This window comes from Pogoniulus pusillus, chromosome 3 (genome assembly GCF_015220805.1).
Source record: "Pogoniulus pusillus isolate bPogPus1 chromosome 3, bPogPus1.pri, whole genome shotgun sequence".
NCBI classification, from domain to species: domain Eukaryota; kingdom Metazoa; phylum Chordata; class Aves; order Piciformes; family Lybiidae; genus Pogoniulus; species Pogoniulus pusillus.
In genome coordinates, this window is record NC_087266.1 from 32,181,279 (window position 1) to 32,196,554 (window position 15,276).

Sequence of the window (15,276 nt, forward strand, 5' to 3'; positions counted from 1 at the left end):
ATCACTACATTTAATATTACTATATCCAACAGAACGGCAACAGTTTTCAAGACTGTCTTTACTACACAGCAAAGGTAGAACAATAGATGAAGTGCTAACCCCAGAGTACTGCTATGTGAATAACCAGTTTTTCTGGCAGTTCTCTATTTGTTTTAGGTTGACCTATAATTTGTCATTGTCATGGTAGGCCTGATAGACTCAAAGTAGGCTTAATACATGTCCTGGCTTGCCTAGGCATGTTTTTCTGCTCCACGAGAAAAGCAATTGTGGGAAAGAACACAAAAGAACCTGGAGCCACTAAGTCTAAGGACTCTGGCCTGCTCAGGCTTGTCTTGGTCCTGTGGTAAACAAGGTACACACACTTAGCTTGTGCCTGTCTTATGCAAGGCCTATGCTTTTCCCAAATATGGGTAAAGCAAGCCTATGGCTTTATCTAATATGGTAAGGTACGGCTAACTGCCATTCTGATTGGCTATTCTTTGTCCAAAGGCCCATTGATCTCAGCCCACATTGATAAAAGGAGATATTCAGGTAAACAACATGCTCTGGTGTGTTCTGCCGTTCTCTGCCATTGTACTCATGCCTGCTGTCACCTGCTGCCATTGCCTACTGCCCTGTTGTTTGCCTGGAAACTCCAACGTTGTGAGTTTACCAGGAACAGACTCTAAATGCCTCCATGTGATCAGCCTGCAGGCCAGTGTGACATTGTGCTGAGACTGCACATCACAAGGCATTCTGCCTGCACCTGAAAATGTTCTGCTAAGACAAGAAGTCCTGAAGATACACAAATGGTCCAGAGGAGCCAGGAGACAAGGTCAGAGATTGTCTGCCTCCTTTCCCCAGAAGCCTGGGAAGAATCAAGTCTCAGTGGACGACAAGACAGAGTTCCCTGAAAGCATTTGGATACTGTCTGGGTCTGTGGCTAACCCCTGAGAGTTGGGTAATAATAATTTTGTGAGTAATTACTTAAAAGCTTCTTTGTAATTCTCCATTGCCTTCTGTCATAAGCAGAAGGAGTTCCTTGAGTCCATCTAGTGGGCAAGTGGTGTATTGACCACAAGCGGCATTAGACCACAGGAATCTTTTCTTCCAGTTCAATTAATGTTTATATATTTTGCTGTTTATTACTAGATTTAGATATTATCTGTAAAAATATTTCCATGACCATGCAAGAACCTGAATATTATTAAAATTAGTAGTTGGGGGTGGTGAGAGTTCTGAATAGCAAAAATAATAAACAATATTAATTTTGGAAATTATATAATCTCACATTAATTATTTTCCCTTTCAATACAGTCATACAGAGTATTCAGCTAGCCAGTCAGTGCTGAATGATACATTTCTTCAACACAGTTGGCATTTCTTTGAACAGCTTAAATTTTAAAGTGAAATCTGATTTTGTTTGAAAAGTTTGGAAGATTTAAAAGGGGATTTCCCCCCCCCACCCCCAAATTCCTAAGATTTTGAAACACCTGTTTTGTACCATGTTTCCCCATCAAAATGTAGGGGAAGAAAAAGAGATCCAGGGGTTGGGAGGAGGGTGGACAGTGGGGATGGAAAAGATACCATATTGTGGCTTCCACAGGGCCATCAAGTAGTTTTAGTTTGAGGATCAGAACTGCTCACACAACCATGCCCCTCCAAAAAGCTGTGGTATCATGGTTTGCAATGTATTATGCATTCTTTTCAATCTCTCATTTGCTCAGCATCCTTGTAGTAGCTACAAGAATTGCTAACATCAGAACAGACTGCGTCCTCAGTGCAGGCTGCCTTTAAATGTCTGGGGTCTGTCTGAATAAACAAATGGAAAGGAGAAGGAATCAGCACTGAATGATCTTCCAGTTTTGTATGAATTACTAAGAGAGCTAGATACTCCCACTGCACATGGCTCAAAGGCTATACACAGGGAATTGTGCTATTTCCAGTTTTGTAGTATTAAACACAGGAAAGTCCCTTTATAGTTCAGCTTCTTTGGTAATCCTTGCTTAGTGATGGGAATATATATGAACCTAAAATGAGACTCTGTGCTCTTTTAACTTCCCTTTTTCCTGCGTACGCATTCCTCTTTAGCCAAAGAAACACCAAGAGTGGGATACATGTCAGGATGATCCCTCCTGATCTGAGGAGACTAAAAAATAGGAACCTAATTCAAAGCTTGTCTCCATAGGCTTTCTTTATAATTAATAGAAAGACAGAGGTACCTTCACAGAAGGATTCATTTCAGATGAATTGTTCTGATGCCTACATTAGGACAAGATGAATAGCTTTCTGAAGATGCCTATCTTTCCCCATTGATTTAAAAGGGATCCTAGTGTGACTTAGATGCCTGAGGTAAGTGAGATTAATCTCATCTTGGACCTAAAAGGAGAATATGGTTTCATTTCCACAAATGTTGCATAGACTTCACCAAGACTTGGGAAATTTCCGTTACAGATCGATAATGTTCTGTACTAAGCATTTTCTGAAGAACACATTTATAAATATTTGCTTAAGGTATTCCTTAGTAGCTTTTATAGAAGGGAGAATAAGAGAACAGGACCTTCCTCTTTCCCACCCTGCCCTCAGCAGGATGCTTTTGACTACCTGCATTTACATTTTGCTTGACTGACTGAGCCAATTACTAGTATGCAGAAAAGCAGTCCTGAACTTCAAGGAGGGCAGGATCATCAAAAAAAATGTGCCTAACATATATAAAAGGGAAAATGATGACTTTATTAATACATTTCAGTAGTCAGACTAGGATGCCAGAGTGAGTGAATGAATGCTACCTTTGAAAGCCTGTGCATGTATGCTGGTCTAAGGAGAGTCTTAACAACGGGTGCAATTACCTTTTCCACCATGACATATCATTAGTTTTCACTTTAATTGTCACACTAGTCACTTGACAAAGATTCATTTGAAGTTTAATACTACATGCCAAGCTCTGGAAATACTTGTGAAGTAGAAAGAATTGTCCCTTTCCAGAGACAAGGGCTGCCAGATCCCCATGCCAAGGCTTAATTACACATAGATTTACAATGTACTGCTACTTCTAAGAGATAGTGCAGTAGCTAAAAGTATGTTTCTGAGTGGGAATGGCAAACAAAGAAAGAAATGAGTCCCTGAGTCATCTTTTTTTCAGAGACAGTGGGCAAGGGGAAACAGTATGTACATGCTGCCAGAAATCCTTAAATGCAAACTGATAATTATACTGTACAGAGATTCACATTTTTAAAGTTGCAGTGTTTGTACAAATAAGATTTAAGTGCAGTAGAACTGATGCAGTCAAGGTCTTCCTCGTTGTTCCAGTCCCTCCCAGCAGCTGGGGTCAGCAGTAAGGACATGGAGCACATGAAGTATGGTTGGCCACAGCAAGCCCCAGATGCTAAGCTAGGGATGATATCTTTTCAGTAGCTGCATCTGGCTCATTGGCAGGCTCTACAGGCTGTTCTGTTGGCAGGCCTGGATTTGCCTCTGGGTCTGTCATCTGTCATGTTGTTACACTGTTGATGGGCTTTCTCTGCTGCCTTTCCCTCCCAGACTGCATTTTCCTTTCAACCACTTTTGTTGATGAGGATTCTACTGTCGTTCCAATGTTTGAGGACAAGGGGGTGGCAGTACATTGCTAAGATGCATAGTTCAGAGTGCAAGATGAGGACAGCATCCTCAGAGTCAGAAATATGCTTGGCACATGCTAGTTAATGTATGTTTTAAAATACAGCCTTACAGAGTTGGAGTTCACTTGCAGCCTATTTGTTATGCTTTGCTGCTAGTTAGTAATTCAGGGCTACAGTGACTCACATACCCTTGTTTTTAATTATGCACTTTTGTTTCATTGTGTACCTGGTGATGGCATATACAATTGTTGATTAGCAGAGAAGTCTTAATGAGAGAGGTGCAGCTTAGTGTGCTGGCCATAAAATAAATATGAAATGCATCACAGATTTCTCCAGTCTCTGCTGCATGGTGCATAATAACTTGAAGAAAACAGTTAAAATAAAATATTAATGGGCTAGCAGAACTGGGATAACAGCTCACTGTTAACATGCCCAGTAGTGAGAGAAAATTACAGGTTTCATTGTGTATGCTGCACCATCTGCCTATACAGAGAGTCTAAGCCGTAGGCTCTCCCAAGGGAAATAGCTGTGGATAAGTTATTCAATTAGAACAGCATTATTGGCCAGCTACCTTGGAGAATTGGGCTGATGATGTTGTGATTATCCTACTCTACATTCCTTCATGTTCCAGACAGGCTGCATTGCTTTGCAACTTCCTTAAGTGTTCACTCAACTGTACAGTAGGTGAGCAATTGAAACAGGCAATATCAGAGATGCCTGAAAGAAAATCAATTTTGAATGAACTTTCTCTGCTTAGCCACAGCCTACATATTCTGAGTCACATTGTATTTCTGTGGACTTCACTATAATGACAGAACTTGCAGTGGGAGGAAAAAGAATTTCATTGAGTGCATTTAACCTGTGTCTGGGCACCACAATTGATATGGCAGGTTACAGAAGAGTACAATGCTCCTTCAGGTGTGACGTTTGTATTATTGACTCAGAAGGTTTCAAAGGCTACAGTAAGACATATTTTTTTGAAACTGCTTTGGTTTTTTGTCATCAGAGTTCATTTTTTTCCCCTGTTCTTTGAAAGCTCAGGGTGAATTTCTTTGGTGCTGTTTTGTTGCTTTGGGTTTGGGTTTTTCTTTGTTGTGGTGGTATTTGGAGTTTTTGGGTGCTTTTTGGCAAAACAGAATGAATCAGCGTTAAGGAGGGGTTTGAATCTGGGTTAGAAGTGAATTGTAATGTAAAAACTATTAAAAAGTTTATTAAATATATAAAGCAAATTTGCCCAAACTTATTTACAATTCACAGACACAGATTCAATCATGCGGTTGGTAAAATTCTTTTTGCAGAATGTATCTATACAGTCAGATGAAATTGAAATGATTTAGGAAAGGGTTTTCTTAGAAAATGATTATAACTGGAGAGTCTTGCAGCACAAACTGCCACTGAAAGGTTAAACAAAAACTTTCAAAGACTTGAGTAAAGAGAGCTGGTTTATTTAAGTGATTCTTCCCCAGTATTCAGCACTGGTCAGGCCACACCTTGAGTCTTGTGTCTAGTTCTGGGCTCCTCAATTCAAGAGAGATGTTTCGGTACTGGAACGTGTCCAGAGAAGGGCAACAAGGCTGGTAAGGGGCCTGGAGCACAGCCCTGTGAGGAGAGGCTGAGGGAGTTGGGAGTGTGCAGCCTGCAGAAGAGGAGGCTCAGGGGTGACCTCATTGCTGTCTACAACTACCTGAAGGGAGGCTGTAGCCAGGTGAGGTTGGTCTCTTCTGCCAGGCAGCCAGCAACAGAAGAAGGGGACACAGTCTCAAGTTGTGGCAGGGGAGGTCTAGACTTCAGCCCATTTAAGGAACTAAGTCAGAAAGTTCCTTGGGAAAGAGCCCTTAAAAACAAAGGGGTCCAGGAAGGTTGGACCTGCTTCAAGAAAGAACTCCTGAAGGCACAGGAGCAGCTGTGCCACTGAGCTGGAAGACGAGCCCATGGGGGAGGCAGCCAGACTGGATGGGCAGGGAGCTGCTGAAGGAATTAAAGATTAAAAAGAGAGTGTATCACCTTTGGAAAAGAGGGGAGGTGTCCCAGGAAGAGTTCAAGGAAGTTGCTAGGTCTTGTAGAAAAAAATTAGAGAGGCAAAAGCCCATTTAGAGCTTAGGCTGCCACTGCTGTCAGGGAAAATAAAAAATGCTTCTTTAAATATATGAATGGCAAGAGAAGGGCCAAGGACAACCTCCAGTCTGTGTTAGATAGAGAGGGGAATATAGTGACAAAGGATGAGGTAAAGGCAGAGTTGCTTAACACTTTCTTTGCCTCAGTCTTCAATAGTGGGACAGGTTGTCTCCAGGACAGCTGGACTCCTGAAGTGGCAGATGGAGTCAGGGTCCAGTATAGTCCCCCTCTAATCCATGAGGAAGAAGTAAGGGACCTGCTGAGCCACTTGTGTCCTCACAAGTCCAGAGGACCAGATGGGATCCATCCTAGGGTGCTGAGAGAGCTGGCAGCTGAGCTGGCCAAGCCACTCATTTACCAACAGTCCTGGCTCACTGGAGAGGTCCCCAAAGACTGGAAGCTGCCAATGTGATACCCATCCACAAGAAGGGTCAAAAGGAGGAACCAGAAAACTACAGACCTGTGAGCCTGACCTCAGTGCCAGGCAAGGTGATGGAACAGGTCATCTTGAGTGCCATCACAAAGCACCTACAGGATGGCCAAGGGATCAGGCCCAGCCAGCATGGGTTTAGGAAGGGCAGGTCCTGTCTCACCAACCTGATCTCCTTTTATGGTCAGGTTACCTGCCTGGTGAATGTGGGGAAGGCTGTGGATGTAGTCTACCTGGACTTCAGCAAAGCCTTTGACACTGTCTGCCACGAGAAGCTCCTGGCCAAGCTGGCAGCTCATGGTTTGGACAGATTCACTCTGTGCTGGGTCAAGAACTGGCTGAATGGCAGAGCCCAGAGAGTGGTGGTGAATGGTGCCACATCCAGTTGGCAGCCAGTCACAAGTGGTGTTCCCCAAGGATCAGTGCTGGGCCCAATCCTTTTCAACATCTTTATTGACGATCTGGACGAGGAGACTGAGTCCAGCATCAGTAAGTTTGCAGATGACACCAAGCTAGGAGCAGGTGTTGATCTGTTGGATGGTAGGAGAGCCCTGCAGAGACCTGGACAGTCTGGATAGGTGGGCAGAGGCCAATGGGATGAGATTTAACAAGGCCAAGTGCCAGGTTCTAAACTTTGGCTGCAACAACCCCAAGCAGCACTCCAGGCTGGGGACAGAGTGGCTGGAGAGCAGCCAGAAAGAAAGGGACCTGGGGGTACTGGTGGATAGTAGGCTGAAGATGAGGCAGCAGTGTGCCCAGGTGGCCAAGAGAGCCAGTGGCATCCTGGCCTGGATCAGGAACAGTGTGGCCAGTAGGACAAGGGAGGTTATTCTTCACCTGTACTTAACACTGGTCAGGCCACACCTTGAGTCCTGTGTCCAGTTCTGGGCCCCTCAATTCAAGAGAGATGTTGAGGTGCTGGAATGAGTCCAGAGAAGGGCAACAAGGCTGGTGAGGGTCCTGGAACACAAACCCTATGAGGAGACACTGAGGGAGCTGGGGGTGTTCAGCCTGGAGAAGAGGAGGCTCAGGGGTGACTTCATTGCTGTCTAAAACTACCTGAAGGGAGGTTGTAGCCATGTGGGGGTTGGTCTCTTCTCCCAGACAATCAGAAATAGAACAAGGGGACACAGTCTCAAGTTGTGCTGGGGGAGCTATAGGCTGGATGTTTAGGAGGAAGTTCTTGCCAGAGAGAGTGATTTGCCGTTGGAATGGGCTGCCCAGGGAGGTGGTGGAGTCTTGTTCTGTTGCTGATTGCCTGGGAGAAGAGACCAATGCCCACCTGGCTACAGCCTCCCTTCAGGTAGTTGAGATCACCCCTGATCCTCCTCTTCTCCAGGCTGCACAACCCCAGCTCACTCAGCCTCTCCTTTTGCTCTAGCTTCCCTCATCCAGGCATGTTAGACTCTGAACTTTTCCAGTAACATGGACTTCCTGGAGAGATCTGACCCTAGGAAGACTTACTGAAACAAAACTGTATTCCTAGAAAAGACACCCTGTGTAGCAGAGACAGAGTTGGTTGTACTGATGACAGAATTTTCTCATGGAAGACTCAAGCTAATCTGCTTGCATGGCTCTCATTTTAACGATACTGGGGTGTGCTGTGTCAGGAAACTGGGAAAAAATGTCTGCAGCTGAGGAAAAGACTGGAAAGTTCTGAATGGATCCATGGCTGAGTTCCTCTTCTTTGAGTGACTTCAATTATAAATGAAGTTCTAGGTGGGTAAGACTCAGGCTGCCACTCATGCTCTCACATTTGTTCAAGCTTACGAGAAAGATGACCAAGATCCCCATACTTAAAGTATCAAGTCTTTCCTTGAACATGCCTGGCACTTACTGTTTTCTAATCAGATTCTTTGCTGTGATTATTTCCAAATCAAGATATTTCTTGTTCTTTAAATTCTAAGCTAAACTTGAGAGATTTTTAAGTGGTTTGTAGATGCATTCCCTGGAGGATTTCTTTGTACCTGAAATGCAGATTAAAAAAAAAAAAAAAAAAAAAAAAAAAAAAAAAAAAAAAAAAAAGTGGACTGTATCAGCTAGTTTAAAAGCAGCACTATTCAACAAAGGACATAGAATCAACTAGGTTGGAAGAGGCCTCCAAGATCATCCAGGCCAACCTAGCACCCAGCCCTGGCCAATCAACTAAACCATGGCACTAAGTGCCTCATCCAGACTTTGCTTGAACACCTCCAGGGATGGTGACTCCACCACCTCCCTGGGCAGCCCATTCCAATGTCAATCACTCTCTCTGGCAACAACTTCTTCTTAACATCCAGTCTAAACCTCCTCCGGCACAACTTGAGACTGTGTTCCCTTGACATATTACTACTTAGGCCATTGCAACTACTTATTAATGGAACATGCAAAAAAAAAATCTCCCAAGTTACTACAACAATCCTTTATAGGCTATAGGAGGAAGGTAGATGTCCCTACTGGGCAATATCTTTGCCAGCTTATCATCTGGGATGTCTATATATTATTCTAACAGGAGCAAACAAAGGAGCATGGAGAGCAAAGGAAATGGTACTTCTCCAAAGTACCTCTTCTTATTTAATGATTTTAAAATCCTATTTTAAAGTGTTATCCTTCTCTAAGTGTTGTACTTGGAGAGATTCCAGAGCTGTCTATAGTTAGTAATAAACAAGGCCTATTTTTTTTCACACATCTGTCTTTGAGAATTTTGCCATAATGGATATTCATGTTATTTTATTTCTCTGCATGCTTTCCCCTCAGGGAGAGTTCTGTATTTAGAAGCACATGTTAATTTAACCCTTGAGTAGAGCTGCAGCAAAAATGGTTTGCCCCCATGGGAAACTGGTGGTGATGGCAGAGAAACAAGCTGTCAAAGGTTGAGTGTATCCTGTTGTTTCTGTCACCTACTTATTTGTGTTGTTATGAGCATCAGTGCATATACATATTTACAAGCAGAAGTGGGTCTTAACATAGAAGTAAAAAAACTTGTTATTGTGTGAGTGAGATGAGCAGGACATCGGAGGGACTGGTGTCAAGAGAAATGTGAATTCATCATCTCACAAATGTCAGAAGCATTCATGTTTTTTAAAGATCCTCCATTTTAAAATCACCTCTAAGACTGTCACAAGAGGAAGAAGAAGAGAGAATAACAGAAGATTGCTGGAAAATTAAGTTGATTTTCTGGAAAAAGTACTGAAGAGTTCCATTTAATAGGAGAAAAAGCTCAAAATAAAAAGAGAAATAAACCAAACCAAAGCAATACAATCCAAAACAACAATCCCACAAACAAACAAAAAACAATTGGTATACATAAATGTCCTTAATTTTTAATGCAAGCTTACTCAGCATCAGAGAAAAAAGAACTATTTGGCTTAGGAAAACACTTTTCTCTCCACACTTGCTATTAGCTAAATGTCTTCCTGTTAGTTTTTATGAACACAACCAATTGTGCCAGCAAAAGGGACCCACATTTAGAGATCAAACCCTTGATCTTTAAATGCTAGGAAGATGAAGGAGGAGGGAGAGAACATATGGTAGGCACTCTCATGTAACACTTTTGGTGTGAGTATTAGTTTACAAAGCAGTCAGAAGGAAGTTAGCTATCTGCTAGCCTTGAGCTCAGAGGATATTTCTTGCTGATGTTCAGCTGACTCCACAGAAGACAAGAACTACTCGAGGTGATGCCCCTCAGGATTAAGGACAGAGTAATCCCTAAAAAAGATATGCCTGTTCTTGGATGAGACTTTGAGAGAAAGACTGTTTGAAGACTTGTAAAACATTCCTATAACTCAGTCATAGAATCAATTATAGAACTGACCAGGTTGGGTCATATGTGTCACTGAAGACTGTGTTGAATTTGTTGTAGACCTCTATAGATGATGGTGGGAAAAGTGGTTTAAGTGCATCCAGTTATCAGCTGGAAAGGGTAATGTACACAGGACATAGAATCGTAGAATGGTTTTAGGTTGGAAGGGACCTCAAGGATCATCCAGTTCCAACCCCCCACCATAGGCAGGGACACCTCCCAATAGAACAGGTTGCTCAAGGCCTCATCCAACCTGGCCTTGAACACCTCCAGGGAGGGAAAATCCACAACCTCCCTGTGCAACTTGTGCCAGTGTCTCACCACTCTCACTGCAAAGAACCCCTTCCTCACATCCAGTTTGAATCTCCCTGTGGGAGAATTCTCCCGCAGCGGGACATGAGCTGTAAACATGGGGGAGACGTCCTTGAGCTTGCTGGCTCAGGAATCTAGGCTGTGGACAAGTGAGCAACCCACACACACCTGCAGAGGGCTGGACCTGCCGGCCCCTGGGGTGGACACAGTTCCAGGGGGTTGAGCCTGCCAGCCCCCTGGGGTGGAACCACAGGTTGTTTTCGCACAGGGTAACCTATCTGCACCTTGCACGCAGCTCTGGGCCAATCTGTACTTCCACTTGTGCCAGCCCCAGGCTGACTGGATACACCTCCTCTGAGCACTATATAAGAGGCTTTGCTACCCTAATAAAGCTGTACTGATGCATAGCAAGCTGCTGAATCGACTCGTCAGTACCCCGATCTCGCGTCTCACCATTCTCCGGACTCCGATATCTCCCCTCTCCCAGTTTAAACCCCTCATTACAAGACCTTGTCAATAGTCACTCCCCAGCCTTCTGTAGCCCCCTTCAGATACTGGGAGGCCACATGTTCTTTCATTTGAAAGTTTGCATTTATTGTGCCTTTGTTTTGGAAAAATACCCCCTACCCCAATCTACTTTATCATTTATAGTCAGAAAGGAACAATTGGAAGATCCAGAAAATTCAGTAAGTTCTATGTCCAACTTCTACATCAGATAGGCATGATCCAAGTGGGTGTGCTGTGGAATACTGATCAAAATGTTGTCAGTGTGGCAAGTGTAAGCAGATATTGCATGTGCAGCTATGTTAAAAACTCAAGACAGTGTCTCCAAAAACAATCTTCACCCAGCAGGACATAATTTCCTTACACAAATTTCCAAGCCCATTTCAGCTGACAGTTCCAAAACCACTGTATGTCCCTTTCTTAACATACTCAAATCACCACTACTTTGATGCCTCTACAGCCTTGCTATCTTATCAGCATCTTTCTATGCAAAGCTTTTCTGCTGAAGGCTCAACATTCCCAAGTCGCTCTCCATGTTCCTTTGTCAGGTGATGTTAGACATTTTGGCTTTCTGCATAAACTCAAAATAATCAGAAAATAATGGTGAGAGGCCTGGGGCACAGCCCTGTGAGGAGAGGCTGAGAGAGCTGGGGGTGTGCAGCCTGGAGAAGAGGAGGCTCAGGGCAGACCTCATTGCTGCCTACAACTACCTGAAGGGAGGCTGGAGACAGGTGGGGTTGATCTGCCAGGCAACCAACAACAGAGCAAGGGGACACAGTCTCAAATTGTGCCAGGGGAGGTCTAGGCTGGATGTTAAGAGGAAGTTGTTGCCAGAGAGAGTAATTGGCATTGGAATGGGCTGCCCAGGGAGGTGGTGGAGTCACTGTCCCTGGAGGAGTTCAAGCAAAGGCTGGATGGGGCACTTAGTGCCATGGTCTAGTTGATTGGCCAGGGCTGGGTGATACATTGGCCTGGATGCTCTTGGAGGTCTCTTCCAACCTAGTTGATTCTATAGTTCTATGAAGTTATGGTTTACCAAGGCCATCAACACCAGCTCTAAGTTTTGTGCTCTTCCTTAATCAGTCCTTCTATGAAGTACCAATCTAAACAAAATGTTTTGCTACAAAAATAAAGGCACTCCAAGCAGAAAGCAGGAACAGATCTGTATAGGATAAAAATATTTCTCACCTGGGCAGAAAGAATGAATGACAACAAAATCACAGTTGGTTCTCCCACCACAGGCCATTTGTTCTTCTTTGTGACAACAGGTATTTTCTGTACTTGGCAAGCGAGTATATTCTCACTGTTCCAAGAACTCAGTGTCAGTATGAAAATACAGAATATCTATCTTAAATATTCAAGAAATATTTTCTTTTAGTGTTCTAAGACAAACTAGAATAAGAGGGTGACACTTGATTTCTTGATCAAAGAGTGTAAGAGTGACAAGAAATATATTTTCATTTGCACACTAGTCAATTCATTTAAGCCAACTCAGAAGGTGATTATAGGACCTGCAATTGCCAGGATCATATTTTCTCAATCAACTGCAGTTTTCAGTCATACAAGCGTTGTACTGTTATGCATAAAATCCACTGTAGCCATTTTTGTGGTGACAGACTAAAAGCTTAGAATAAAAATTGCAAGGGAAGGATTATAAAGTGGGAAAATATATGTGATTATCAGTTCTTAAAGCTGGCAAGAAGAAGTGAAGTTTGCACTTAGTTTGTGGATTTATTGTTTTGAGAGCGAAAACTCATCTATGTAGCACAACCTGTTATTAATTACATACTGATAGAACACTTGCCAGAATATTTAGATGTTTAGATTTTCATGTTATTTGAAACCACATCTCTTTTCCAATTTTAGTGCCTACCAATTCACCTTGATGCCTAAAGCAGAATTGTTCAAATAATCTTCCAAAGGACAGAACTGAACATCTAGACTTATTAACATCAATGGGAAAGATTCCACACACTTCAATAGGATCAGTCTTGGCCTTGGCTGATTTTTGGTCCTTTTTAATCAAATCTGCACTACATCTCTAGTATGTAGAATCATAGAATTAACCAGGTTGGAAGAGACCTCCAAGCTCATCCAGTCCAACCTAGCACCGAGCCCTAGCCAGACAACTAGACCATGTCACCTCATCCAGCCTTTGCTTGAACACCTCCAGGGATGGTGACTCCACCACTTCACTGGGCAGCCCATTCCAATGCCAATCACTCTCTCTGCCAACAACTTCCTCCTAAAATCCAACCTAGACCTCCCCCAGCACAACTTGGGACTGTGTCCCCTTGTTATCCTGCTGCTTGCCTGGCAGAAGAGACCAACCCCACCTGGCTACAACCTCTCTTCAGGTAGTTGTAGATGGCAATGAGGTCTGTCCTGAGCCTCCTCTTCTGCAGGCTGCACACCCCAAGCTCCCTCAGCCTCTCCTCACAGGGCTGTGCTCCAGGCCCCTCACCAGCCTTGTTGCCCTTCTCTCAACACCTTCCAGCACCTCAACATCTCTCTTGAATTGAGGAGCCCAGAACTGGGCACAGTACTTCAAGGTGTGGCCTGACCAGTGTTGAGTACAGGGGCAGAATAACCTCCCTTATCCTACTGGCCACACTCTTCCTGATCCAGGCCAGGATGCCATTGGCTCTCTTGGCCACCTGGGCACACTGCTGGTTCATGTTCAGCTACTATCAAAGAGAGGTTAGAGAGCCCTAGCACCAGGAGGGCTCAAAACTTTCTTTGTGATGATTAGAGATGATTACCTCATTGAGAAGCACTCTGAACACAAGAATACAAGTTTTTGAAAGACCCAATACTCCTTTTGCTGTGGATGATGGTAGATTCTTTGTGGACTGCAACTGGAAACATCACCATTCATTTGAAGGAAAATATTTCCCTGTTGTCCCTTAGCTAGGCTCCTTGACTTAATTTCTAAAGAATTATAGAGATGGGATTACTTTAATGTGACAATATAAAAATAAAAACATAAGTGCCAGACTATTCCTACACATGAGTACCCATTGGATTTTCAGCTTTGGCCATTATGCAGCAGCAACAAATGGTCATAGGCCTGTCCAGTTGCCTCTTTCCAAAAAAATGTAACTCAGTAATATTTCCTTTATCTCCAGAGATTTCCTTGCCATAATGTAATGACAATGTCTCATGAAGCCTTACTTGCTAAATAGGATCAATGTCAATGTCAATCACTGAGAATTCCAATACCCTAACTGAAAACTACAAAAACTGCACTATGATCTTGATTACTCCAGAAAAGGTTCGTGAATGATCTTGAGGATCAGACTTTCCAGCCTTTTTATCTACAGGGCAAAAATTATGTGGGCAGGTTTTTATTTATTTCGATCTTTATTATGAGTTCAACGGCACCGACTGAAATTGCACTGATAGCAATGAGCTGTGTATAGTATAAAAGACACTTATAACAAGATTCACAAGGCAAGAATATTTCTCTGGACTCAAATTAGTTTATGTCCCAATAAGAACTACTGGCATTGACACTTTTCTGAAGCATGGTATCAATTCAGCAAATAATTTGCTTTGTTTTGATTTGTTTTCTGTTCTTCAGTTAAGGGGACTTAATCTTGCTATTGAGAGTCACGATTACTGCAGCTGCTACACATTTTATCTCTGCAGGAATCCAAACAAACAAAAATGTCCCAGTATTAGGAAAACACATATCTAGAAACTCTCTTGAACTGCTATTGTTCCTTAGATGGGATGAGAAAAAGCAGGTTCTCATAAAGCTATAGTCAGATAAGAAACGGATGATTCCCTAAAACCAAATGCTGTTTGAGTTCTATTGATGGCAACTGAGCACACTAAAGAAGGCCAAATGGGGTAAAAGAGCAAGTTCTTCATATTAAACTCATATTGACAGAGGTTTCATCTCATAATCAGAGATCACTACAGTGCACAAGATATAGGGGCTGCCAGGATAATGAAGGAAAATTAAATATCTCTGTCATCTCATTATGAAGGAGGTAAGGTTCATTTGACTAAAGAAATATTAACAATGTACCTACATCTGAAGTCCCATTACAAAGCTAAGCTATGAAGAGATGGTACTTCGAGGGTACAATTATCTCTGAAACAGATTAAATAGATGAGATTAACTGAGTTCTAAAAGTGCTTATTTATTTCCATCGAAGTGAGTTATTAGGATAATAAGCTTAGATGTAGGTACTGAAACACAGAGGAGAGGTTGCCCAGTCCTGAGACTGAATCATTACACCGTAATGTCCATCCAGTGGAATATGGAAAAGAAGTAATAAGATCTACATTGCACTAAATCAGATTTATCTGAGACACATAGAATCATAGAGTCGTAGAATCAACCACATTGGAACAGACCTCCAAGCTCATTCAGTCCAACATATCTCCCAGCCCTGTCCAATCAACAAGACCATGCCACTAAGTGCCTCATATGACATGACAGTAGGTATTTCAGCAGTTTGTTTAGAAAGCACATGGAGCCTCCACAAGTAGAAGATTTTAAGAACATATAACTTATTGCAAATACA